Genomic DNA, 26,724 nt, shown 5'->3' with positions numbered 1-26,724 from the left:
ATTTCCGTCTTGGCTCAAATAAAACAACGTTGATAATACTAAAACTAGAAAGGAAGCACTGCTACGTACTTCAGGATATTACTGATACTCTACAGGCCGGGGACTTCTTATCCCACCACACTGCAGGAATTCAGTGCAATTAGGGCCGAGAGCCTGTGATCGAGGTTTGGATCTGGTGTTTCTAGTAGTTTGTTGGCTGCGGTAAGATACTGCGAGTAAGCAGCCTGTCCTATAGCAAAATCATCTTGTCACAAATATCTGAGCATAGAAAGCAATTCCCATCACCACAATATCAGAGAGTTAGAACAGATATCCAGCAAGTGGCATTTCCAAAGAGAGAATGTCCCAAATCATTACTTTCTGATAATATGCTCTCAGTAGCATAATGCCATGCCACTGGAAGTTCTCAAGGAAAAACTTCTTTCTCCAGATGCTTAACAGGCAAGACATCTGCAAGCCTTATGAATTTTACAGTCATCTGAACAGAAACACAAAGCGTAAGAATTTCCAAAGGAAGACACCAGCAGCAATACGATAAAGATCTTCATTATTTTTCCTTGACATTTTCATGACAGAATTCATGTAGAACATCATAAAAACACAAGGCATGTTTACTAGATGTTTTATAGTTCAATAAAACATAAATAAACAGCTTTTAGATCAAAGCCACATAAACAAGAGAAACATCGTAGCTTCTGAGACTAAGCTAATATATCATATAGTCTTAAATTGAAAGAAATATTGTCACTCTAGTTTTAGTCTGGAGGAATCCCATCTTAAAGGCATAGATACCTCGCTTATATCTGACTTCTAATTTCATAAATATTTTAACAAACTAGTACAGTTGAAGTATTTTGGTTTTTAGAGTACCACCATCTTTCTCATGAAATCTTTTGTGATGAGATTTTTAGGTCTATAAATAAACCAATGAAAATAGAGGTAAATAGTAGTGTTTGCAGGTAAGCTTAGAGTTGCATTTCTAAGCACATAATACCTCTGCCTGAGTACCAAGCTCATCACAGTAAGTGGTCAGTACCAAGCAAAAGGATCCAGCTTTCCTTAAGTCAGTGAAGAGGCTGTTATTGACGTCAGACATCTTTGGATCAAGTCCCGGTCTTTTGGGGCAGTATGAGTCACTCTAAATACCACTTTAAAAGGAGCAGCTGTGTCTAAACTTGCAGCCATCTCATAGACATATGTCTTCCATCTCACTTTTTCTTTGCTCTTGGATGTAACCTGAATTTACAAACAGAAGAGTGACAACTCACAAGATAATCCCACTGATTTTACTCACATTGGTCTTGTTAAACGTGTGAGCATTTGCAGGCTGTGACTGTATGTGATGCCCTCAACCTTCCCAAACGTGCATATAATACCATGTCGGGCTAAGTTTTCTTTCTAACCTTCACATCCAAAGCCTCACGTAGTTTGGCTGCCATCTTGATAAACCTTTTCTGTGTCAGTGCAAAAGAACAGCACACGATGTGAGACATGTGGCTTCTTTATTAGGGCCATACTTTGGCTTGCGCCAGAATAAACTCAGTGCATACCTGCACACATATTCCAGGATCTTGTGTGGTTTGTCTTTTTCGTTCTTGCCAGAAACCATGTGGATCATGATTTTTAAGCATTATTGACGATCATGCCTCAGTCCGCTTCCTCGTCTGCATTTTATATTGTGTTCTCTGCATGGCTATAGGCTTTTGCAGTTATTTTTGGTCCCATGTCTCCTAATATGGGGTGGCTGAAACTAGAAATACCACTCAGAGTTCATCTTGGTGTACATTTACTTATCTAATGCCAGGAGTGCTGCTGGCCACTCCTAAAAATAGTCATGTGTCCATCACCACTTAAACAGAACAAAAAGTTAAACCTTCTGTGTGCCTGGAGTTATCCTGGCAGGCTTCTCCATACCCAGGAGCATGAGGATACAGGGCTCAGGAGAGGCTGGGAGTTTGATTGCTGGCATTGCAGATTTACAGCCATTTGCTCTTGGTTCCAGTAGAAAGACAACGGCAGAGGACAGACTCTTTATTCTTTTAGCACCTGCCTATTCCATCAGTGCACACTGTAAAGGGACTGCCCTCCAAGTAGGGAGGAAGAAGCATTTTCCAGAGCAGTCGACAAAACAAAAGTCTGATCAGCTCCAATATCTCAGCTAAAAGGCATCAAGTAAGTCCCACTGCTGACCATGAAGCTCTTAGAAAGGTGACCTTCAGCAGCTAAGCCAAGCTGGCAGGCAGACCACTGACCCACTGTCAAGATCACTGTTTCCCCAAGTTGAATAAATCTCTCTTTGCTACGGGTTCTCACCTGGCCTTGAAGTGCCATCCTGGTTTTATACGGCCCAAAGTGATACAACTATGCTCCCGCAGCCATTGCTCAGTAATTCAAATGTATCAATGGCTGAGCACTAAACCTCACTGCAATCCAGGATCTCTTCCAGCCTCGAGGATTCCCAAGTCATGCTTGCTCAAGTGTACAAATGGAAACAGCATTTTCCTGCCTGCCTTTGTGGTGACTGTGCCCAGCACCTGAAGGCCAGGCTGTGCTTTTTCTGCCTCACACATCATCACCCTCAGCCTGAATTAACTGGCAAGACTGGTGATGATGCGTGAGGCCAAACAGAATCCAGTCTGAGCTGCCAGGGATGCCTTAGCTCTGTGGTGCTGACAAGGCTGGAAAAAACTGCAAGCGGATCATAGAAAGTTGGATCCTAAATCACTCAAATGAGTCTGAGCTGCAGGACTGGGTCCCAGAAACAGACAGGCATTGCTGGCTCGAAGACAGAGAGGGATGAATTATGACTGCACCCCAAAATTGCTGGCCTTGGCTGAAGGAAAGGTAAGCTATAGCATAGCTATTGGCATCTCTCTGATCTTAAGATTGCTACCCTCTCTCCGTGGGTTTACAGCTACCCAGAGGACTATTCTGGTTTGTTGTGGCACACAAGAGAAACACTTACAGTATTTGCCAGACTTTGCTGTCCTTCTAGGGGAATGGCTATCCTTTACTTGCTAAGAGAGACACAGGACTATTCAGCCTGGGTAGCCCAATTTCTCAGCCTCATTCCACTGTCACGGTTATGTCAGGGGTAGGGAGCAGAAGAATGTGGGTGGAGTGGTCCAGCTTTTGGTAGACACTTGTTTTTTCTCAACTCCTTGTTTTCCTACCAGAGAGAGTTCTGCACTGAGATGGCTAAAACATCCTGGCAGCAGTTTTCCCCTGAGATTGGCCTAGCGAATACATGAAGCCTCTCAGAGCAGATACAGTGGATCAAAGAACATAAGAGAAGGAAAATACTTCCAGGCTCATCTTCTGCATTCCTAGGGCAGACCACTGTGCTCTAGCAGGAAAAATGTCCATTCTAACAGCATTGAAAAGGCACACCCTTTTGCATTACTGTCCCATGGTGGCACGGACAGACCAGGTTGTCCTTGTGTACACAGTGGAGCGGGTAATTTTATACCAAATGTGCTTGTCTAAAAATATCTCACTTCTGTGTTTTTTGACCATATGCCCAGGATCATGAAAAATTTTCCGTAGGAAAAAAAAAAACTCAAAAAAAACCCCGTAAACTCATAACATCTTGGAATGATTTGACCACTTTCTTCTTAGGACATTCTCTCCTTTTATAACTTGATGGAGTTTCTCCTGAATTTAAAACATCAATTTGGCCTAACATGAGGGGTGTGTTCATTCTTTCAAACCATAAAGATCTGAGACTATAAACTGTTGTTTCTTATATGTTTCATGGCAAAAGGCATTCAAAGCATAACATTAACACAAAGTATTTTTGTAAAACAATCTGGGAAGTGTAATCTCTGTAAGAGCTTTTTTATGCACCATGGCTAATTGTTCCTGACAATATGATTTTACATCAGGCACTTTTTGTAAATTCAACACCACTCAAACTTTATAGCAGGTAATATTCCTTACAACTGCTAAAATCTTGACTGCATCTAAATTACTGTTGTGGAATGATGTTAATTTTTTCTTTAAAGACAAAATATTCAGACCGAATTCTCTCCTCTCTTGCAGCTTCTACCATTATATACAGCTCTGTGGAATGCTTCCACAGCAGAATTCCACACTCAGCCAGAATAAGCTTTTTACACATGTTTTTTACACATCAAAGAGCATTGTGTATTTCAACAGGCCAAGGTCTTGTGTCCTAGCTGCTGCTGCTGGAGCCGTGTGATCGTAACAGCCTTGTGGACGTCTTTGCAGGGGAAGGATGGAGGAAGATGCAGACATTTCTAGTTTTGAGACTGAAGTGACTCCTAAAAACTTAAATTCTAAAAGCATTTTAAATAGTTACATTTAAAATGTCATGAGTCTGTGGAGCCTGACTCGGGATTACTTCATGCTTGCTTTCAGCTATATTAAGCTGAGGATGTCAATGTGAATCATGTCAATGATTTTTCTAAGCAGCTATCACCATGCACTCTGTTCCACAGGCAAAATTCCCATTTGGAACATGGACTGGAGAGCTAGGAACATGTGGGCAGACTCTGCGGAGTTTCTGCAGGCCTGACTGTGCTTAGAGCCTAGCTTGTGCTTAGAGCAGTGTTTGGTTCAGTCTTCTGTCCCCACACATTGCTCCTAAGGGCATAAACTGCTACTCCTTGGAGCAACTTTGCTATCATCTCTCCTGACTACTTCCTGATTTAGATGCCATAAGCCCGGCAGTGTGACATGCCCCCTCAGCCTCACATTCTGGCTTTCCAGAGCTTTGCTCTCAGGGCTGTGTTTAACATTTGAAACTAAAGGCCAGGTCTCAGAGTGCAAAATAAATTCATACCAAAAAAAATCAAAAACCCAGTTTTATCTGGTTAACAATTCCTCTACTATCATCCATGCTTTAAATCAGTGCCACAACTATCAGGCAAATCACTTTTGATAGTAAATCCACAATTCATTTTCCTACTTAACACATACACCTCCCAAGTTAGGCAGGAAGGTTGTGGTAATGACTGATAAATTATTTTTCCTTCGGACAGGTTTGACTCGGTCCAAGCTGTATGGAACTAAGCAGGAAAGGTAAGATATGCTGTCAGTTGTTTGCTCATCAACATGAGCTTTCTGTATTCTGCTATGTTTTTCACAATTTTATTAATTTTGAAATCATACAGAAAATGAAATCCAAACCAATATAATGTGTGTTAGGTTAATTTAAAATGCTCTCCTGAGAAAACTGGCCATATTGTGGTAAATAAACCAATCAAGAAAAGAGATGCTGTGTTCTGTTCTGTCGGTCAGTTCACATGTATCTTAACGTACAGTATGTCCCAAGGACATTGCCTGTCTCTGTGAGATGTACAAAGTTCCTAACAAAGTGTGAAACCCAGAGGCAAGCTGAAACTTGAGCTGTGTAGACTACTGGCAGTCTGCAGTTGTGTTTTTCAGTGAATATCCCCAGTTTCAAAAACATAACACCTGTATAAGACACAAGCTCCATTCTCACAATACTTCAAGCTAGTTTGCTTTTGTATGAAGTCCACTATGGAAATCTGCACAGCTGTAAAATCCACCCGTGCAGGTTTCCAAGTCTGCAGAAACGGAGCTATAAAAAATGTGAGTGATACAGGACTGTTTCACTGGGGCTCTCTACCACTAGAAGAGCTTAGATTCATGTAAAACGTAAGATGGAGTTCTTGACCACATATATTCATTAAAGTTCCCATGGCACTTTCTCCTGCTGTAGAGGTATTAGAGATATTCTCCAATTTGAGAAATTCCAGAAGCCTAAATTCCTCCTGAAGCTTCATTTGAATAGAACAGTTTGCACTCCACTATGCCCTGTGAAACAGCTGCCACTTTTTGGACAGAAATGTTTTAATTTCTGTGGCGGTTGCAGTGTCCTTTCTTTGAGAAAGTTCTTAGAGTAGATTTCAAACAAGAAGCGTTTGATGGACATCCTCGCATAAAATGTTAATAAATAAATGAATCATTTTGAGTCCAATGAGTGAAAACATAAGGTCATTTCCAGATGATGTTCCTATGGGAAGGCTGTGTTGTAACTGGAATGATTTGCTCTTGTAGAATTTTCTTACAAGTCCATGAGATTACAAGATGCATAAATGTGTCATGTGCCCAGCATCCAATATGGGAACTTCTGCATTCAGAGATACACAGAGTTACAAGAGCTCTGGCTTTATTGGAGTAAATCTTTATTGAAGAAAAAAAGAAACAATCCCTTCTGTTGTTTCCTCTTTCAAACCCCACTCGACCCCAGCAGGAGCGCATTAATATACCTACACCATCCTTTATAATTAGAGTAAAGGTAATAAATCTGATACATAAAGCACAGTCAATTTATGAGTATTTCTTACAAGAAATTCTTTAAACCCACAAAATTTAATCTGGAAAAGGTTGGTCCTTCACTTGCAAAATCTTCATATTGCATCGTTAGAGGACATGGTTGGTGAGGACAAGGAGATTCTTTCTCTTCTTATAAAGATACTAGGTTTCTTAAGATGGTACCTCTTTAATCATTGCTGTACTATTACCCGTAGACTTTACTCTGATCTACACCCTGCAGGTCAACTTATACAGAAAATGGTCCAATCTTCTTTGCAAGGCTGAATTACTTGAACTAGTGTATTAGCTCTGAATCATATGCACACACATATACATGAAAAAACTCCTTTTTCGACTCACTATACCTTATAAAATATGGCTTATAAAAACTTTATGGAGCCTGTTCCTCTGAGGGGCTCATTCCAAAGCACAGTACGCAAAAACCCAACTCTTTTATAGCATGGCAGAAAAAGGGCTCAGTCTACGTGCAGTGCCTCATACGAATCAGAAACAGGATCAGGCCTCCAAACAGACCACACAGCCTTGACCAGGTTGCTTCAAGGGCAGCAAACTAATTTGTGCCTCAAGTGAATTGACAAGTAAGAAAACACTAGTCCTTTCTACTAGGAATACCTCCCTATCCCACCTCTGCTCAATGCCACCAAATAGGTCAAAAAGAAAGTGGCCACACAAAGCTTATACTATACTTATATATGGCATATACTATAAGCAGCACAATGGAGATCCATTTCAAACAAAACATGGCAATCCTCAAGTAATCTCTGCTAGAGACAAAGGCGCCTCCAAGGTATTCAGTTGAAGTGCCTTCACTCAGATCTGACCGACTCACAGCTAAGAAGTACGCTGCACAGCTTTATTAGGAGTAAATGTAAGCTCCTGGCTACTGATACACTTGCGCATACGAAGAGCAGCAATAAATGCCTTGAGTGTGATAGTCATGGAATTGGAGCATAAATCATGTTCAATACTTGAATATACAAAACATTTAACATGGAGGCTCAAATTGAATTAAAATAGCTTCAATTTTTTCTCTCCAGCCATCTCCTAAATGTTTTAATCCAAGTTCCAACTTCTATCTGCACCTTCTCTTTGTTTATCTGAAATCCACCCACCACAGCCATTCTAAGCACTGTGCAAAGGCAATGACCTTGATCTATTAAACAGATCATACCGTCCTCCCCTACTTTTGGGTTCTGGTATCAACTTTTCTTCAACCATTGAACTACACCCTCTCTTTGAAGCTATAATAGGACGCAGCAGGGGTTCTCAAAGGTGTAGCTTGTTCTAAAATGCCACCAATCAATTCTAAAATTCTTTAAATTCTATAGTATTATTTGAACACTGCAATAGAGGCTTATTACTGGCTTACGTTGTAGAGTTATTCTGGGATTGCTGAAGCATTTATTTCTTCACAGAGCAAATTTGGGACCTATCCTACAGACAAACCAGTCCTATCTAGCACAGTTCTTCTAACACGTGTGCTTGCCTTTGCCGAGGACCACTGAATATAAGCACACAGTTGAGTGGTCTGAGGTGTGAACTGTGGCAAAGATAAGCGAATATCAGCTTGCTCAAGATCTCCTTCCTGTGACACCCATAAACATTAGGCAAAGTTATGGTAAAGTCTTCAGGAAAATACTATGAACAAGTTTCACAGAGTAACAAATGTTGTTGAATTCATCCACTGTTCTGGTGTCTCTCTCTCCCGCAGCGTTTATTCTTCTTGCATTGAAAAAATCTGTTTAAACACAGTGTTATCATCTTTATATTATGACAGTCCAAAATGTTAGAAATTGTCCCAGTGTGTGCAATACTCTTCCTTCTGCCTCTTCTGACTAGACAGCTTGCTAGCTTTTGGAGGACAGTTCCCTCCTCTGGGTTTCTAAAGGACCTGTCACAGTGGGAACATACATGATTCTTTGGCATTATTATACCAAGTAAGACCAATGATGATAAATAACGCTATTAATAAAAATATTACAGCAAACCTCATGCTGTATATAACATTATCCTTATCATTCCTAAACCAGATTCTCATAGGTGGTCTGGATTAGTTCTCACTCAGATTTATTTTCCACTTTTTCTGCAAATAGGTTTTCTTGCTGCATAGCTGAATTATTCATTATCTTTTTTTTCCTAGGATGGAGAAATTTCTAAAAGGTTTCATTCTTGTATAAAGCAATTTCATGTTTGAGTATTAATTTTTAAAATACGCTGTAACTCTACAGTACATTATAGTTGTTTGCCTAGTGTTTTTTAAACTTATCTATAAAGCTTGTGAGTGTGCATGCATACACATATTTCTATAAACATATACAAATAGATCTATACCTGTTTGGCCCTTATCTTTCTCATTTGATTCTTCCTCTTCTTCTTGTGCATGCCCTAGCTGAGAAAAGGACTAACACATGCTTGTGTACTTAGCTTCTCACATATGTTTAGATCCATCCTTGTCCAGAAGTCCCTTCTTCATCATCTTCATATACATGCCTTGCAATAGCTAAGTCCTGGGTCTGGAAATGATTCCCGCTTCTTTTCAGTTAGAGGAGCAGAACTTATTCAGCACCTCAAATAGTGTTCGGTCAAGAAGAAGAAAACACAGCGCTTGCTTCAGAGAGTTACTACAATTCATATAGTGCTGCTAACGCCAACAAAGAGGAAGGGAACTTCTTCAGCAGCTTTCTAATTCTGTCTCATTGAAATAGGTACATCACAGGTAACACTTCAAAAATACATGCAGTCAGTCTGCCAAATGTATGCTTCTCCCTTGCATTAGCAACCTCTCTGGTATTCCTATGCAAAAAACAGTGCATTGCATACACAAACCAAAGCCAGCAGTGTCTACACCAACAAGTGCAAGTGCTGTGCAGGCTCTGAGAATTAATTCAGCTCGTGCATTCACCGCACCAGGCCAGAGTTTCCCTGACACCTCACCTGTAAAGTGATTAGCATGATTTTCAATGTTGTAATAAGTACCATAAAATATAACAAACACATACCACTGTGTGCAATATTGAGCTAATGCTGGCTTCTTCTCAGAGATCAGAAAGGCTGTATGTATACTTAGACTGCCCTGTACCTTCCATCTGCTCATTCTGCTTTGTATGCCCACCCCAGCAGGGAAATGGACTGAGTTTGAGCAGCTCCATGAGGTCACTGCCACTACAGAAAGCTGTAAAAGCAGGCTGGGTTGATAGTTCAAGCAACCACAAGTCTTTTCCTTTATACAACAGATATAAACCTATGAAATTATTATAATAATATCATCATTTATTTCAGCAGGACTGAAGCAAAAAAGCTTTATGATGGCATTTTATGTGCAACATATGCACTATAAATATTTCCATAAAAACAAGCATTAAAATATGAAGTTGGCAAACAGAAATCAAAAGTCAGGAAAAAATCCAGTTAAACAAGCATTAAACGTTAAGCCACAGAATAGTGAATAATGAGACTTTGCCAGTCATGGCAACAGGCCTTTCTGCCAGTGTTTTCAGCTGTTTCCAAACACAAAGGTACAGGCCAAGTTAGCCATGCAGAAGGTCCCTAGTAATCTTGTACACTACACATCTCTAGGCTGTGACCCTCCTTATTCCTGTGAAAATATTTTTTTCTTTCCTCAATCACAGCACAGGCATTCACTGCTCTGTCAGCAGGAAAAACCTTAGTCAACACCAAGGCTTCACTGCAGTAGTTGCCGCAAACACCAGTAGTAAGAAACAGGTTTCCACAAAAAGGAAAAACAAAAATGTTACCATGCTTGTGATAATCACAGGGATGGGGGACACAATGTAAATGGAGCGAGAGGCCCAAAGTCTCAGGCAGGAGCAAGTGGCTGAAACAGGAGTCGCACCCGGATTTCCTGAGATGCATTACAGAGCCAAAACATGATCATCAAGGGCTGCTATTTGCTTTCACCTGATTACTAAGGCATCCTATATCTGTGATTTGTTTTCCGGCTCCTCTGCAGTTTCTGCAGCTTGAATGACTTCTACTAAGTCTACTTTGTAATTGAATTTCACATAACTGTTCTGACGCTGAAAGAAATACTCTGCCTTTGTAGTATATATTAGGCAAAAAAAAAATCTCTGTATCTCTGTTGCTCCCTCTCTCTTTCACTATTTTTCGTGCTTAAAAATCACTTTAAGGGGTCATAATTATTGGTCTCTTCTAGCTTTAAAAATGATAACGGTATGAAGAGAAGTTGTGTATCTTTTGCTGGCTACATACAACAAGGTCTCAGGTACCAAAACGCAGATCTGAGGGATTCCATGGTAGCTGGGAGACTTGATAGTTTGGCTGCCAAAAAGCAACAGGCATTGTTTACACCAGTGAACACGCTCACAACAAAATTCTGCTTCCCAGGCCAATTCTGTTGCAAATACATCTTCCCCAAGCAAATTGTCAGATTGGTTTGTCTACAAATATGTTCACACTTGGAAATATCTCCCTTCTGTGAACACTAATCCATTAAACATGCATTTCTCTGTTTTCCCCATCTTGCTCTCTGTACATAAAATAAATTCTCTTCTTTGTTCTTAGTAAATGCCTCTTCCATGTTTTTGCATGTTTTAAATATTGACGCATATGAAAGAAGCTGTAAAAACATTGTATGGCTTATTTATTATTTAGTGTACACATTTTTTGCCTTAGAATAGCAAAATAAAAACCACGTTAGGTTTTTTTTTCACTTTCTTGGTATTTTATTTCCATTCATTTGCTCGTTAAAGTTTAAAAAATGCTTTGTTTTTTGACAGTTGGGATTTATATGTCTTTCTGTCAGGGAATATATTTGTGCTTGCTGACATGATGGCAGAGGTGGGGGTGAGATGCAATGGGAACTCCTGGCTTGTCATGTAAGAGTCCCGTGGCTATCTAGAAATCTCAAGTCATGCTCGTGTGGTAGCTGGAGGGGCTTAGAGAATTCAAGTAAGAGTGCTAACACAAACTAACCTCAGTCTTTGAAAGAGCTCTGAGTTCAGCTATGAAGCCTGCAGCTATTAGAGGTAAGCAGAAGGGCATTTTACTGCTGACAATAAAAATCTCTGGAGGAAATATTGCCACATGTCAATCTTTCCACTATAAAGAGCCCCTTGATTCACAGATTCGAAGGCCAGCTCAGAAAGATGACTTAGGATGACCTCTCACACAGCGCAGACCAAAGAACCTCATGCAGTAATTTCTACATCAAACCCATAACAACTTTTTGGGTTGTGGCATCTCTTTTGGAATGAGACATCAACCTTGACCTCAAGGCTGCAACAGAGGAAGAGCTCACTATGTCCCACAGGAGGTGGTTTCAATGTTAAATTATCTGCAGTCTTAGACATACACACTCTAATTTCAGTTACTTTTGCACTGCCATAATACTCTGCAAGTATTTGTTAATTCCAGGAAATACTTGTACAGAAAAGCCCTGTACACTTGGAGCTGAACTTGGCTTAAGATTGCAGTCCTTAATTTTTTCAAGTGTTCGCTCTGTAGCAACAACCTATTAACCTACAAAACTCTAAAGCGAGTCAGCACAGTGCCACCATAACGCTGCAGGAGAGAGAAGCTTTCTGCACATCTGTACAACAGACACAGCATTGCAAGCTACCTTGTGTCACCATCACCAGTGTGTTTCAACTCTGACCTGAGGAGACCACCCATGGGAGCGAAGCATGGGCTCTGGCTCCATGGCACATTCCCAATTCACCCTGTTGCTGACATGGCTAACAGCACTGCCAGATGGTAAGGTCATTTCAGCAACTTGGGCATCTTTCCATCAGGAACTGGATCAAAACCAAGAACTCTTTTCATATAGGTCACTCAACAGACATAACTACCAACCTGGTCTGGATTCAAATGACTGGCCCAGTGTGAAAAGACTGCGATCTTGTAACTGGTGCAATAAAAAAGTGACTAGTTTTTAAAAGAAGTTCATTGCTCTCGGAATCAGATGGTTACACTCACATTCCACGTGACAGAATTTAGCACTCCAATGCGATGTAGCGAAAGGCATTTCAGAAAATAATAGGCAATACTGCTAGATTTTAGCATATTTATATGCTATTTTATTACAGAGAAGTCAAATGTTTAGGACCACTAGGATAATTAAGGGACTGGAGCATCTGTCATATGAGGAAAGGCTGAGAGCTGGTATTGTTTGGCCTAGAGCAGAGAAGGCTGAGAGGGGACCTTATCAATGTGTACAAAGAGCTGACAGGAGGCTGTAAAGAGGACAGAGCCAGACTTGTCTCAGTGGTGCCCAGTGACAGGACAAGAGGCAATGGGCACAAACTCAAACACAGGAAATTCAGTCTGAACATAAGAAAAAACCTTCTTCTGTGAGCGTGGTTGAACGCTGCTAAAACAGGTTGCTCAGAAAGGCTGTGCAGTCTCGATCTTCGGAGATACTCAAAAGCTGTCTGGACATGGCTCCGTGCAACCTGCTCCAGGTGACCCTGCTTCAGCAGAGGCTTGACTAAGCGATCTCCTGGGGGTAAGGGGAGTCCCTGCCATCCCCAACTGTTCCATCATTCTGTGAAACAACATTGTGAAGCACGTAGTACCTTACAGGCACTAGGCAAATACTACATCATTACGCACTGCAGAATATAATTTTGTCTCAGCAGGGAACTGTACTTGGTGACTTGAAGTATACTTACGTTTTATGTCATTTTATTCTGGTTTGTTGCACCATCCGTCCCACAGAATCTGAATGTCCTTTCCATGTCTGACTTTGGGATACATACACGTCTGTGTACACGCAGTGCAAAACTGCAAATACTAAAACCTTGCCTCCTTTCCTATGAAGATGCTAACTTTTTTCCTCATCTACCTGATATAAAGGAATACTGCCATGTATGGCAATTCAGTTGTGCTGATACAAAACCAGTTTGAGAGAATTAACCCAACTTACCTCATACATAGCCAAGGTCTGACCTTACAGTGGGCTAAACAAGGACTTACCTGACTTCACTAACTTCAGGAACGCCAATACTAAATGCACTGAGCCGAGCCTGAAATGAGGGAGAGCTTTCCTCTGTCCAAAGAGCAGCAAGCCTTTCCTGAGAGGTGTTTCTCACTTTTGACTTTGAAATTTGTGTGCAATTGAATAAAGAAACTTCCAAGATTTTCACACTATCGTGTCCTTCCCAAACCATGGCAAAATGCCTTACATTGTTAAATATTAACTAGTAATCATGTCAGTGGCTACCTAGGGATTATATAGTTACATACTTAATAAAGGTATCAGGTAATTTAAAAGGTGGGCTGTCAGGAACCCTGGGTACTGCTGCCACTGCTGTCAGTGACCTGCTGTGTGTTCCTAAGAGTCAGGCACCCACCATGCGCCTCTATTTTCTCAGCCATAGGTAGAGAGATGATCTTTCTGAAGAGCCTTGTAACTGTATTATTAAACCAGAGCTACACAGACCAAAGCACATGTACGTGACTGAGGCCTGGACCTGGCACCATTGAAGCTTCCCTTTGGTTCTAGGTTAGTTCTCTAAAAAGCATGGATCACCATCTTTCCTTGCTGCCGATCTGCTGCCTGCTGTTTGGACTGTAAGCTCTTTGAGGTGGCGATTGTTTCTAATTATGAGTTCGCACTGTTCAAGTCGCTAAGTATAATAATAATGAAATGCTTCTAGTTCTCAATGCAAAAATGCTAGAGCATTGCAGTTCGTGCGTGTGTGTTTGTGTGCGTGCATGTGTGCACAAGTGTGTGCATGCGATTAGAGCATTAAGTACTATAAAGGAAAAGAAGGATAGGGTAATACTGCAATATAGAAAGAACAGAAAAACAGAAAGAACAGGATTCTGGAACATTTCAGTATCCTGTTGACTCGTAAGATTGGAGCAGACAGGTACAGCCCAAAGACAGCATGATCTAAACGTGGGCCAAGCTCTAACACACAGCAGGAATGTCTAATTTTAGTCTGTCCAGTTTTGGCAATGTCACCTTTAATTGCATGGCTCATTTGAATTGTAAAGCACCTTTAAATGCTAACTAGTAAAAGGAAATAGGCCATATTTTCTAGCATAATAGTCATATTCAATTTTAACTGCAATAAAATTGGTCTTAAACAGCTAACGTGCATTGATTGGGACTTGGGTTATCAGAGAGAAAACATAGTCTGCAAACATACATGGATACTGCTGTCCTTTAACTGGGCCCGCATTCTGATCATGGTGCAGCAGTGCCTCTACAAATTTTCTGTGTGACCCACTCACTGGTATGGATTTTTCCAGCTAAGAAGTTGCAGACTTCTTTACACTGAGTGTTGCAGTGAAATGAATTTCAAATCACAGGATGTCATGATGCTCTAATCAGCCTAAGAAACAGGAGTGCCAGACAGATTCCACTTGCTCCAGTATCCACAAGGTGAGGTTCCAAGTCATAGGAGTTATGAAATGGCCACGTTTGCAGTCAGCAATGTTCATTATAAGTCTAATTTTCTGAAAAGCACAGGCCTCACTATGTATGCAAGTACGTTGCGCTGTTTAAAATCTGGATACTAAATAAAAACTATTTACTAACTAGATTGTTGTGCTGGTTTAGGATCTGAATAAAATGTTTTAGTAGAAGGAAAGCTTTCTGAAAATCTGGGCTGAAGCTAACTGGCATTTTATCATAGCTTCACCAAGAGAAGATTTTACCTCACACTGAGCACACAGAGCAATTTTCAAAATTTGTGATTTAGTGAATGAAGCCCAAGCAAGCATCTGGTGAAATCACTGAATATGGATGAGAAGACATTCATAGCAAATTGCTCATGGTCAGCATAGGGAGGCACAATATTGGGAAGTGCATTTAAGTAATAAGTGCGTTTGGGAAATCATTAGCTGTCATCCTGGAAGCACAGAGGTGAGGACTAGACTACTTTGTTGTGACTTCTAGTCCTCATTAGACAGAACCCAATTCAGAGCAGGTTTCTTCAAAGCACCCTCCGGCTCTGCACAAGAAGGGCTTCAATCGGAGTTCTGCAATTGTGGGGAAAGTGCCGTACAGTTTTTGCAAGAGCAAAACCCTGCTGAGCCAGTGACAGAGGTGAATATTTAAGGACTTTGCCACTAGCATAACCTGTGCTGCCACCCGAAACATACTTCACAAAGAGTGCTTTTTTGTTGCTCGATTGTGCTACACACACTATCAAATCCTCCCAGAGAAATAGCTCTCTGCCTCCCTCTAGAGAGATTTGTAGGATACTCACAAGTGTAAAACTCATGTCAGCATACCGCTTTTGCCAGGGTGCAGTCAATGAGCTTTTACCTTGCTCTTTATGTCTTCCAATTTTTTTTTAAACCACTAATACCCAGATAACTGACGATCCATCAACTGAGCTCTGTCATCATATTTGGTGCCTCTTCTTATGGCACTGTGGGCATACTTTACGCACTTAAAGAAGGCCTGTTTGGCCTCATGCCCTGTTGAAGTCATGAAACAAATAATGACTGCCTATTGATAGCAAGAATTTTAACTCTATACCCTGCCTATTATCAGAGGTCCTGCATTTGTAAATATATTTTGTTATTCAGCATTACACTCCGGTGTTTTTCTCGGAACTGGTTATTCATCTGAACCACGTAGCCTCACTGTCACCACGGCCCGCGCGATGCGTTGCTCTGCAGCAGGGGCAGAACCCGTGCACCAGCTATCATTCCTCACTGCTGGGAGAGCAGAAGCAACCATTACAGTTATATTTGAAATTTGCTCTCCACTAGCAGTGTGCAAGCTTCAAATACTGATTATCACGAACATTCATGCTACTAAATTATATTTAGAGAAATATTCGTGAAAAGAGAACAGAGAAAGCGCACCAGCTCAAAGTGAAGATGGTTGCAGCGCTGCCTGAACCCATGGAAGCTACCTCTTCTGAAGCTGTTCCCTAGCTCCAGTTAGGTTTCTACTGAAAACGGAGGCCACGCTCTGTCTAGCTACTACTTTTTCAGGTTGAAAACTCTGTATTACAACTAGTATTTTTGTAAATCTGAAAGGTCGCTAAAACACTTTCTGGAACTATTTTACTGCCGAACCAGCTCCCCAGAAACGACGGCTGTATTTCAAATGTTGAAAACTGAACGTCTTAAAGTTTGCAGTAGAAATAGAGCTATTTTACCAGATCTAGTCTAAGCAAAAACCTCTTCTGAGTGGGGCAGTGCAGGAGTTCAATGCCGTGCGAGCCCCTCCTCCAGAAAACTGGAGAGCCTGTGGCAGCAATGGTACACTGGGAAAATGTGAAAGTCAAATGTCTCTCCTCTGAAACATCCAAGACAAACAGCAACAGGAAGCGTTCCACACACTGCGCTACCACTTTGAAAAGACCTTGCAACAGAGAGGCTGAGGCAGATGATGAGGCAATTGGAAAGGGGCTTGTCCCGAACCCCCTTCCTTGCTGCTGCACTGCAGTTGTGCCAGCTCAGTGAGGTCAATACAGAGGCTTGCGAAGTGTGCAGGCCACGGGCTTCCCTCTGCCTGAAACTGGCTCGTTAACGGGTCAGAACGGAAATGCTCCAAAAAAATCTGTGCCAGTGATGACCCATAAAAATCTGTGACCAAGCTGAACGTTCTGTCAAGATAAGGAAAGAAAAAATTGAGTTTCCCAGGTCAATAGCCTGCCAAAATTTAAGTAGAAACTCAGGAAACTAGCTATTTCATATGTGTGCGTGGGGGGGAAGCATATTTATGTCTGTTAACTGATCACATGCTACAAGCCAGGAGACAGTCCCACAGTAGGCAGAAAAATGAATTCCTAGGACCACCTAGAAGAAAAGGCTTTGTACAGCTCAAATTTGTGGCTAATATTCTACAAGGCTCCTACCTCTCTGATGTATAAAAGCAAGGCCAGGCTCGCCTCTCTGTGTGTGAGATGCGAGTGTTTACAGTAAGGATGGTAAACCGATCCTGCTGATGACTTGAAGAGGCATTTCGGGGCTTAGATGGCTTACACATATACACCACGGTAGGTTATCACAGAGCACGTTTCTGATGACGTGTGGTAGTGCTAGGATGGGCAGGAAACGCTTAGTATTTCCCATTATTCCAGAACAGAGACGCAGCAGGTGCTGTATCGTATGACTGCCTGTCCACCATCACGTGGACCCAGTCTACACCTCACTCCCAGACACCAGACAGCAAAGCATACAGCTCATGAAAGAATTTCTAACCAAAAATTTCACCTCTAATTCTGTTTGGTTCTGATTTCACAAGGTCCTTAAGCACTTGCCTGCATTTAATCTTCAGAACCATCTTAATGAACCTAGAAAATCTAATTACACTTTCAAGGTTATGCCCACATCTATATCTCTAAGTAGGGCTTTTCTGAACATCTTATAAAAATCATGTACATCTTTAATGTGTTTCTTATTAGAAATAAAAACTCAAATCATTTTAATAAATAATTCATGGTCCAGAACTCACTTAAGAATTTTTGTTTTGTTTTGAATACCTTTAATACTCGAAATCTGAAGTCTTCTCTCAGGACACAAAAGTGACATTTTTCCACAATGTAACATATCACTTTTTTTCTGAGATGTCCGAAACTTGGTGCAATATCTTAGGTGGACTAAATTTTATTCTTTCCCCTTAAGCCTAATGAGTCATTAAAAAAGGCAAGTGGGAAATAGCTAGGCAATTAAAATACAGAATATGGAGGAAAAAATTAAAGTAATGCATCCTTAGACTGTAATTTAGAGAATTTATTAGTCATAAAACCTTAATGACTCATTCTTATGACAAAACTTGTAATAAGAAGGAAAAAAATGATAAAAATAACTAACATTTGTATGACAGAGATTGTACATTCACAGGGAATGACAGAACCTTCTTTGGAAGGATTTGACTTCATAATTACAAGCATATGGATATCTTTTAATGATGTTGTTTGGGTAATTTATTGTTAATTTTGTCTTGGAAACCTTTTCACTGAAACTGCTTGCGTTTTATCTTTCAAAAATAAACACATCTCTTGTCTTCTGTGAAACAAACTGCTGGGAGCTGCGCAAAAAAGTTCAGTAAGAAAACTGGAATGCGATGAAATGAGTCTGCTAGGTTTCAGAGAAACCCCTGTCTGTAGAAGGTTTGCAGTGGTCTACAAATGTGATTTATGTATTTGGATGGGACTCAGTACAAAATTAAGCAGCTTCATGTATGTGGGAAGGGCACTGCAAGGGTGCCTAAACAAAAGCAGGCAGATGGCTGACACGAGTCGCTATAGAAATAAATAGCTGGGATTCATCTAGCAAACTTCTGCTCCATTACAGTCCCATGGGGAGTAGTAAGGGATGCAGAATGGGACCTCTAAGAGATGAAGACACATTAACACATCAGCAACAAAGCCAGGCCTTCAGTATACAAACTGCTATCATCCTGGTCCCCCAGTGTAACAGTCAACACTGCGCTGTTTGTATGCTGAAGCTTCAGTCGCAAACAGTGATACTGAATTCATAGAAATGAAGCCTGACAAATTTCAAATTTTATTTCAGTTGCTCTGTGGCGGTACCCACCTAAGCGTAGGTGTTGTCTTACAAGGCTAAAAAAGAGAGACTGGACACTGGCTGCGCCTGGGGGAAGGGTGGGGACTACCCTCTGGAAGGACTTGCAATTCCTTTGACAGTAGCAAGGGGTTACTCCGGTTGAAATGTCGCAGGAAACGGAAAAAGAAAGATTTGAATTAGACTCTGCAGATTACATTTCAGAACTAGAAACTAGATCCTCCTGAAATCCCACCTGCAAACAAACCCTGAGCACAGACAGTTCTGGGACTAACGTTTAATGTGTTACTTCAGCCCAAACTGCTATCCCCTCCACTCTTCCTCATCATTGCTTTTCTTTATGTGTCTCCCCAGGAGACAGACTTAGTGTCTGATCCATGTTTCAATAGCGAAAATTCCACAAGCAAGCAAAAAATAACAAGCCATAGAGAGGGGGGCCTGCAGCAGTGCGTAGTCAATAATACATGCTGCGGCTTCACCCAGCTAAGTGACAGTGTTTCTCCATTGCATACGTCAGGGCTCGTTTAATCTCCCAAGGAGCTAGCGTCCTGACAGGCGGGTGAGTAACACCTATGTGTTATGTGATGTATTTAATGGGTGTCTGTGAGCTGGTGGGGAGCTGGGGTCCTCCCAGAACCATATGATCTCCGCCAGAAATAAACTACAGTCGGAATAGAAGGGCTCTGATAGGCACAATCTGTTAGCAGAAAATTGAACTGTCACCCTTGTATGTCATGTTCATTTGGCTGATTAAGGAGATATTAATCTACTGTCATTGTTACGGTAGCTGTCATCCAGGGAAAAAAACAAGGATACGCAGGCAGTTTTTCTAGATATATACACGCAGAGAGGGAGAGCAGAGGTGTGCAGAATACAAATGAATCGCTAATCTGCTAGAAATATTGAACCAACTAGAACTGATTACAGATATACGTATAGAGCAAACAATAGGTCGCACTTCAGGTAAGGTACTATTTTGGCTGACTACCCCTTGACGGCAGTAAGATGAATTCTGTACCATCAGGTTTTGCCTTCCCAGAACACAGACATGTTTAGCCATCTGTAAAATGGCTAAAATAAGGTGTACTTCCTACAGAGGATGAATGTTCTGACACCATGTATCATTTTTTCAGATGGTGATATCAAGTACCTTTGTCACCATCCTTGGTAAAGGAATGGAAAGGCATCATTTCTTCTGGAGAGTGGTTTAAAAGTAGGAAGCTTTTAAAATGGCGAACAGGCTTTGTGTAAAATCTTTTTGTTCCTTTAATGTCAGGACTTGTTTCTGAACAGTGAGGTACTGAATGCACACAAAACATAGCCAGAGCAAATTTACAGTCATTCGGCATCATTGAAAAAAACAGTTTCAGCTTGTCTGCCAGACAGTCCTCATTCTTTCTTCTACCTCCCTGTGCCTTTCTTGTCTGCTTGTCTGTATTTCCCCCAGTGAAACAACTCCTATGTCCTGCTCTCATCACCATCCTTTCTACTATGCTATCTGGAAAGGGATCAAAACTGACTGGTCAAGGATACAGAAACAAGAACTATCGATAATATCCAGGATCGACACTGAAATGAATTTTGAAGGAACGACTGTGTTCACGCTGCCAGACCTACTATTCAGACAGCTGAGGAGAGAGCAACACTGCCTTGATATATCCGTTTAGAGGACTAATGCAACCATGAGCGCTAGATTGTTACTTTGAAAGTAAAGTTAAATTCCACAAAATTTGAAGATGCCACGTCTGCTACAAAATAACAGGGCACTGAATGTGGTCTGAGGACGAGGCATGAGAGTCCTCCAGTTTGGCATAATTAAGGATAGTGTTGTTGACTTATAGCAGCACATAGTTAGCAAGAGTGACCATTTGTTACAGACCTCCTCAGACATCATTATCTTATAAAAGAGCCATTTCAGGGCTAATACAGTTAGATACAACTCCATGGTCTTTCACTTGGAAACTCTGATCGACACATTTAAACCTTGGCGGGTTAAGGTGGAGATTGTTCATAGATTCCCAGATCAATGCTGGTTAGCAAAGTCCTGTAATAAGATGCAGACTGCCAATGCTTTTATTTAAAAGCACAGCTGCCATTAAAATGCACACACAAAACCTCGACTGCCTCGGTTTTTACTCATATTCTGTGTGGAAACATTTATATAATCTGAAAATCTCAAGAATACATCACTAAAAATAAGCTCAGAGTTCTATCTTTTCTTGGATGAGAAAATGTACACTCACTCTTCTACCTTCCTGACTTTTGCTACAGTCCACACAGTTTATGTTTGAATCAGTAACTATTTTCATATGGGGAGTTTAGAAAAGTTTGATTCAAATTCCTTTGACACAATTCCATCAACATCCAGTTATAGAGCCATTCTGCATATGACTCATTAAATATTTAAAAGATTCCTATTATTGAATTAACTATTTATTGATTTATAATTTAAAAGATTTATGCTTGGCCATTAAAAAAAATTCCAAGCTGACTTTCACTTAAAGAGATGTCAGGTGCCATTTGCTGCTAGTGAATGTCTAATGTACCCTTTTCACCCCTAGAGTGAAGAAAGGACAATTACTCAAGGACCTCTGGTTCAATATTTATACTGTTTAGATGCTGAGGTCTGTGGTTGCTTTTTTTTCCGCCGGCATTAGGTCATGCTCAGCAGCATCTATCCATCCCACAAAATCTCAGCCTCTGTGGAAATGCACAGCTCGTAGTTTCTCTCCTGTTACATTTATTGATTTGCATCCTAGATGAATTTTGCAACCTTTGTGAGACTTGCAGATCATACTCTGGTTGCAATGATGTTCCTGCTGAGTTCATAAACATAGAAGGATACACATACATAGATACATGCATACACACACATGTTCAGCTGATCCTTTGCTTCTATCAGTTCTGTTAAAGGTCCTGATTCAACAAAGCATTTCAGCTTCTGAGCCATGTCTGTGAAAACTAATGAGTCTTTTTAAAACTGAGAATGGATTTAAGTGCTCTCCTGAATTGGGACCACAGAAATTAAAATACTCTCTGGGCACTGTAACATTAATTCTCATCTTTAAATCCAACCTGAGTCAGACTATTGCTATCTTCCTTCTGGAAAGAGCTGGAACAAAAAAATATTAATATATGGTCTTTATTTAGCACCTTTGATGTGAGGCCTACAAACTAACATTAACTATTTAAATCTAGAAGAGCCCCTGAGGGGTGCCTATTACCATAATACTCCATTTACAAATCAGTAAACTGATTCACAGGAAGGTTAAGTGACTTGCTGAAGGCCACACAAAGAGTCTCTGCCCGAGCCAGAAGTTGGTCCCAGCATTCCTAACTTTTTGTCATCAAAAGGAAAAGCAGCAATCCCAAAAATGTTATTGTTAAAGGGGATAATGCAAAATAAAAGCTCTGTCTGCCCTAACTCTACAAACTCATGGTATTTCCAAATACAGATAGAAATACTCTTTGGATCTCAAGGAGAAAGAAAGGGAGTGACTTTTTTCTCTGCACAGCTAGTAAGGGTCTGCTTCAGATAATGATCACTCACGGTTTGTTTTACTTTTGACTTTGGGGACCTAAGTTTTAGCGATAGACATTTTTCTACAACCCTTTCTTGGCTCTGTATCAAAACCACATAGAGTAATTAGCACAGGTCTGTCAGACAAAACCATAGCAGAGTAATGCATTATACTGTGAAAACTGTTGTTTCAGTTTCTCCAATCTCTGAATTATAAATCAAGATTTGTATGAACTGAAGAAAGTGCTTGCTCCAAATAATAACCATTTCAAGACTGCCATGTAGCTTTCCTAATGGAATTGCTGTGAGTTAGGGATTAACCTTAGGAAAATAATTTTCGGAGCATCAGACACAAAACTGTAATAAAATTGAATAAAACCATTATACTATGAAAAAAGAGTGTACTATGAATCTATAGAAAAGGAAGCTGATTCCGGTGTAATATGGGAGAATACAAATTATATACATATATATATATATATATACACACACACATACACACACACGTAGTTACATGTATATGCATATGTTTGTCTTGTTTTTGTTACTCATAAATGGGAGTTGAAAAGCAACACTATGCAAAGGCGCAGAAGGTCAGATCAAGTCAAAAAGAAAAGAAGTGAGTCTCAAGCTTGTGAACAGCACACTTGCATAGTGGCTAGGTACATTACTTCCGTTACAGCTGTTCAGACCAGCGCTTTGGGAGCCGCACTGCCCACTCTCAGTCCCCTGCTCTCTTGCAGAACCACTGCTGGCTATGGGCAAGCCAGTGAGAGAACAGGCTGTCATTCGGAGCCCCTCAGAGTAGCTGGCAAGGTCCCTGACAAATGCGGACAAACCTGGTCCACATCTGCCCTGTTCTTTCTCTGCTGCAGGACGGGAATAGCGGTTCCCACTGAGAAGTGCTTAGGTGCCTTGACTGGTTTAGGTAGGTTTCTTTGCATGAAAGGAACTATATATGCTCAATATAGGACTGGCCAAAATCTGATTCTGACTGGCCACAGCCGTCAGACTTCATTTGCCTTCTCTCTTTTGTGGGCGACAGACTTGGAGCTATGCCATCTGCTGTGCCACAGCCTTCCCAAGCAGTAGGCTAGAGCCATTCACAACACCGGCCAGCGAGACTTTCTCGGAAAACCAAGGGCAGCAGGTGTGCTGCAAGCACTGACCTCTCCGCTCCGGAGGAGTTTGCTCAGGAGCTGCCACTGCCCGTGAAATGCAGCGCAGAGTGTGTGGGACGGGGGTCGGCAGGGCTGGGCAGCAGTGATCCAGCTCCCAGAGGAGCAGCCCTCACCTGAAGCCCAGTCCTGTCTGAAAAAGGTGAGCAGGCAGCCCTGCTATGAATACAGGAAGGCAAGAAGAGGCACCCCTACAGGGACAGTACGGCAGACAGGCTCTGTATCAGCTATGTCACTCCTAATGGAGTGGAAACCGAAGAAGCCACAACAAGGGGACAAAACAAGTGTTTGCCTGTCTCTGCAGAGTGGGACCTTTCAAGCAGTCAAAGACAAACCATCTGCTCCGTCAGGTCTCATTACTGCATACTTGCAACTTGTTGGATGTGCGAGGCAACAGAATGAACAGCAAAATGATTCCCACTGGAGTTACCATAAATCCTTAGCCATTCAGTCAGCCCTATGGGCTGTCACAGTACCTCAGCCTCCAGAACCATGCATCAAGCAGCCTGGCCAACAAATCCACCACTCAGTGAGTGATAGTTTTTGAACGTGACTTATAGACTGCCACACACAGAGCTGTGCAAAGTTAGATGCACACGAAAGTTCAGATGCTTCTTGGAACGTCTCTGACGAATCTACCCCATCAGGAAATAAGTTCCCTCCCTCTGCTTTTCAAATGCACCTGTTACAAATATTTCTGACCTGCAGGCGTGTACCAGTGATGCTCAAACAATTCAGTGCAATTCAAACCATTCAGGGAATGCCATCCCCAAATGCAAGTGCTTTGTCCTGCTCACAGGCTTTGTGGCATTGCTTGAGCTAGGATACAGAAGCCACTGTGTAAGGTAAAGGTAAGGTTAAGTTCTGGGCAGCTGATCTGATCTTTGGCAACATACATCACTGTAGAAAACCTGCACCTGAACATTAAAGACCCCAAAATACTTACTCTGTAAGTCATAGCTAGGCTAAAATGATTTGCCCTGATTTGAAAGTGTTCTAATAACAATCCCAGATAACCATCGTAGCAGCAAATACAGTGTGCCATGTGTCATCTTACAATCAAATCCTGAATTTTATGACACAACATACCAACACACGTGATTGCATGGAACAGTTAGGAACATGTGCAAAATGGAGTAGTTACATTACTTTGATATTTAAGCAGCTGAGAATTACAGCATTGCTATGTAAATACACATGTACATAGAGCGAGACAGACTGGAAAGGATACATACATGAATAGACTAATTCAAAAGGAGTGGAGGCAAAATGAATTATTCACTGAAGGTTTTTATCTGCATTATTCACAGGATGAATTGGAACACAATTACCCACTTGGTCAGTAGACCTCTGTCCAAACTATACTACGTTGGACTTAGTGAAGACACAGAAAAGGTTATTCAGAAATTGAGGTTCAAGCCAGCTCTGCGTTTAATGGTAATCACTGCACACCAAGATTAATAGAACATCATTCAGTGACTGAGAAAGCAAGTTATGATGAAGAAGCTGTTGAAACAGGAAACAGTTGATTTCCCAGGAGTCTCGTAAATCTGCCTCTGATGTCCTTTCAAATTCTCTGTTATTGCTGCAAAAATTTTAAACACCAGTAAAAGGGTGAAATGGCTGACACACTCATTTACCATGAGAAGAATTGTGTTCTGGGCCTGTGCTGGCAAACTCATCCAGCGTGCTTAAGCAGATACACAAAAAAAAAAAACAGAGAGACCTTCTCAGACTGGCTTTGGAACATGTGATGGCACCCTGGCTCCATCACAGTTCAGAGCCTCGCTGCCTTTGTTTTGCCTCACCTTTCCCACTTATCACCATTTGGCACCCACACCATTTCTTCCCTTCAGCATCTTTCCTTGGAGGTCTCCAGATCTGTCACATGCCCATGACATTGCAGGCTTAGAGGTTCCTGGAAAAGTGCTTGCAGGGTACTCCTGCGCTACATGTTCCTTCCAGTGTTCTAGTGACAGCATGCCATAAATCTTTACTAGACATGCAGCAATCCAGCCAAGAGGACTACAATACCATAGGATTTATTTTATTTTATGCTGTTTATTTGAAGTCACTAATTTTATCCTAAATGAGGTCTGGTGCTGTTCTGGGTATTTTGCCAACTTTTAAATTGAGCCACCCAAGAAGAGAAGACCAGGCATCATATCTGAGTGAGATGCCAGCTATATTTATCCGCACATCAATTAAAGACAGTCCAGAAACAAGAGATAATTCTATTCATAGTGACTCTTCCTTTAAAAACCTATTGGTTCTCCACATGTTTTGTGATCCATAGTCAAGCACAACTACAGCTGTCCTCAGAGCAGTAGCCCCACAAAACACTCAAGAAAGTGTATTTTTTTTGCCATTCAGACCCTATATTCCCTCAGTGCAGGGAATCTGGGTTCAATTTGCAGCTCTGTTACGGATGCACCATCTTTCAGTAGACAAATCACTCTCCTTGTAACACGGTTTGCAGTCTGACAGTGACTTGTGCACAGCTAGCGTTGTTGGCCATGTAATCTATTTAGACTGCAAGGTAACAGCAGAGAAACTCTTTTCCACAATAAGAGTCTCTTGACATAAATGCTTCACCACAACATTAAAAAATGACACCAGAGAGAAGCCGATAACCAGCATACGATTCTTGAAGAAGTCACAGAAATTGGAAGTCACGACATCTACACATGGACATCGGTTGCTATTGTGCTGAGAAACTAATTTTTCAGAATTGTGATCTTTTCTTCATGAGTGTTGAAGTATTATTCATTTTTAACTACGTTATTTATTTTTCCACTAATAAAAAAGGACAAAAACTAGATTTAAATCCGCATTGCATCAACATTTTTGTGAACATTTTCCTTTTCAAATATCACTTGCATTATTTTTGCTTTTGAAAAAAGTGCTCTCTGCTGCTTTCAGTGACAAAGTCAGTGAATCAAAAGCACTTCTTATCTAGGAATAAACTCCATGCATCAGACTAATTATCTTCCCAAGAGGATAACAAATATTCTCAGAATTTCTGGGCTTGGGGAAGAGACACTTCCAAAAACAGCTTTCATATCCAATGCTTTAGATTCAGTAAATCCAAGTGAACAAACAAAACACTTTTTGCCTTTTCCCTTTCACTGTCCCTTGATGGAGATGCTATCAGTTCTCTCTGTTCAGTAGTCCCTCAGTGTGGTATGAATTCTCATCCTCGAACCAGCCGTTTCTGCCACT

General features: G+C 41.1%; 1 long non-coding RNA gene across 1 annotated transcript; it reads left to right on the top strand.

Moving 5' to 3' along the window:
* The first annotated feature begins 2,682 nt into the window (after positions 1-2,682).
* On the top strand, positions 2,683-26,329 carry LOC134150089 (uncharacterized). Its single transcript, XR_009960594.1, has 3 exons — positions 2,683-2,844; positions 5,004-5,043; positions 24,813-26,329. It is a non-coding gene; the product is annotated as an uncharacterized LOC134150089 (long non-coding RNA).
* The last annotated feature ends 395 nt before the right edge of the window (positions 26,330-26,724 follow it).

Source organism: Rhea pennata, chromosome 22 (genome assembly GCF_028389875.1).
Source record: "Rhea pennata isolate bPtePen1 chromosome 22, bPtePen1.pri, whole genome shotgun sequence".
Classification (NCBI taxonomy): Eukaryota; Metazoa; Chordata; class Aves; order Rheiformes; family Rheidae; genus Rhea; species Rhea pennata.
The sequence above is the reverse complement of the archived record's forward strand: the minus strand, read 5'-3'. Positions and strand labels throughout refer to the sequence as shown.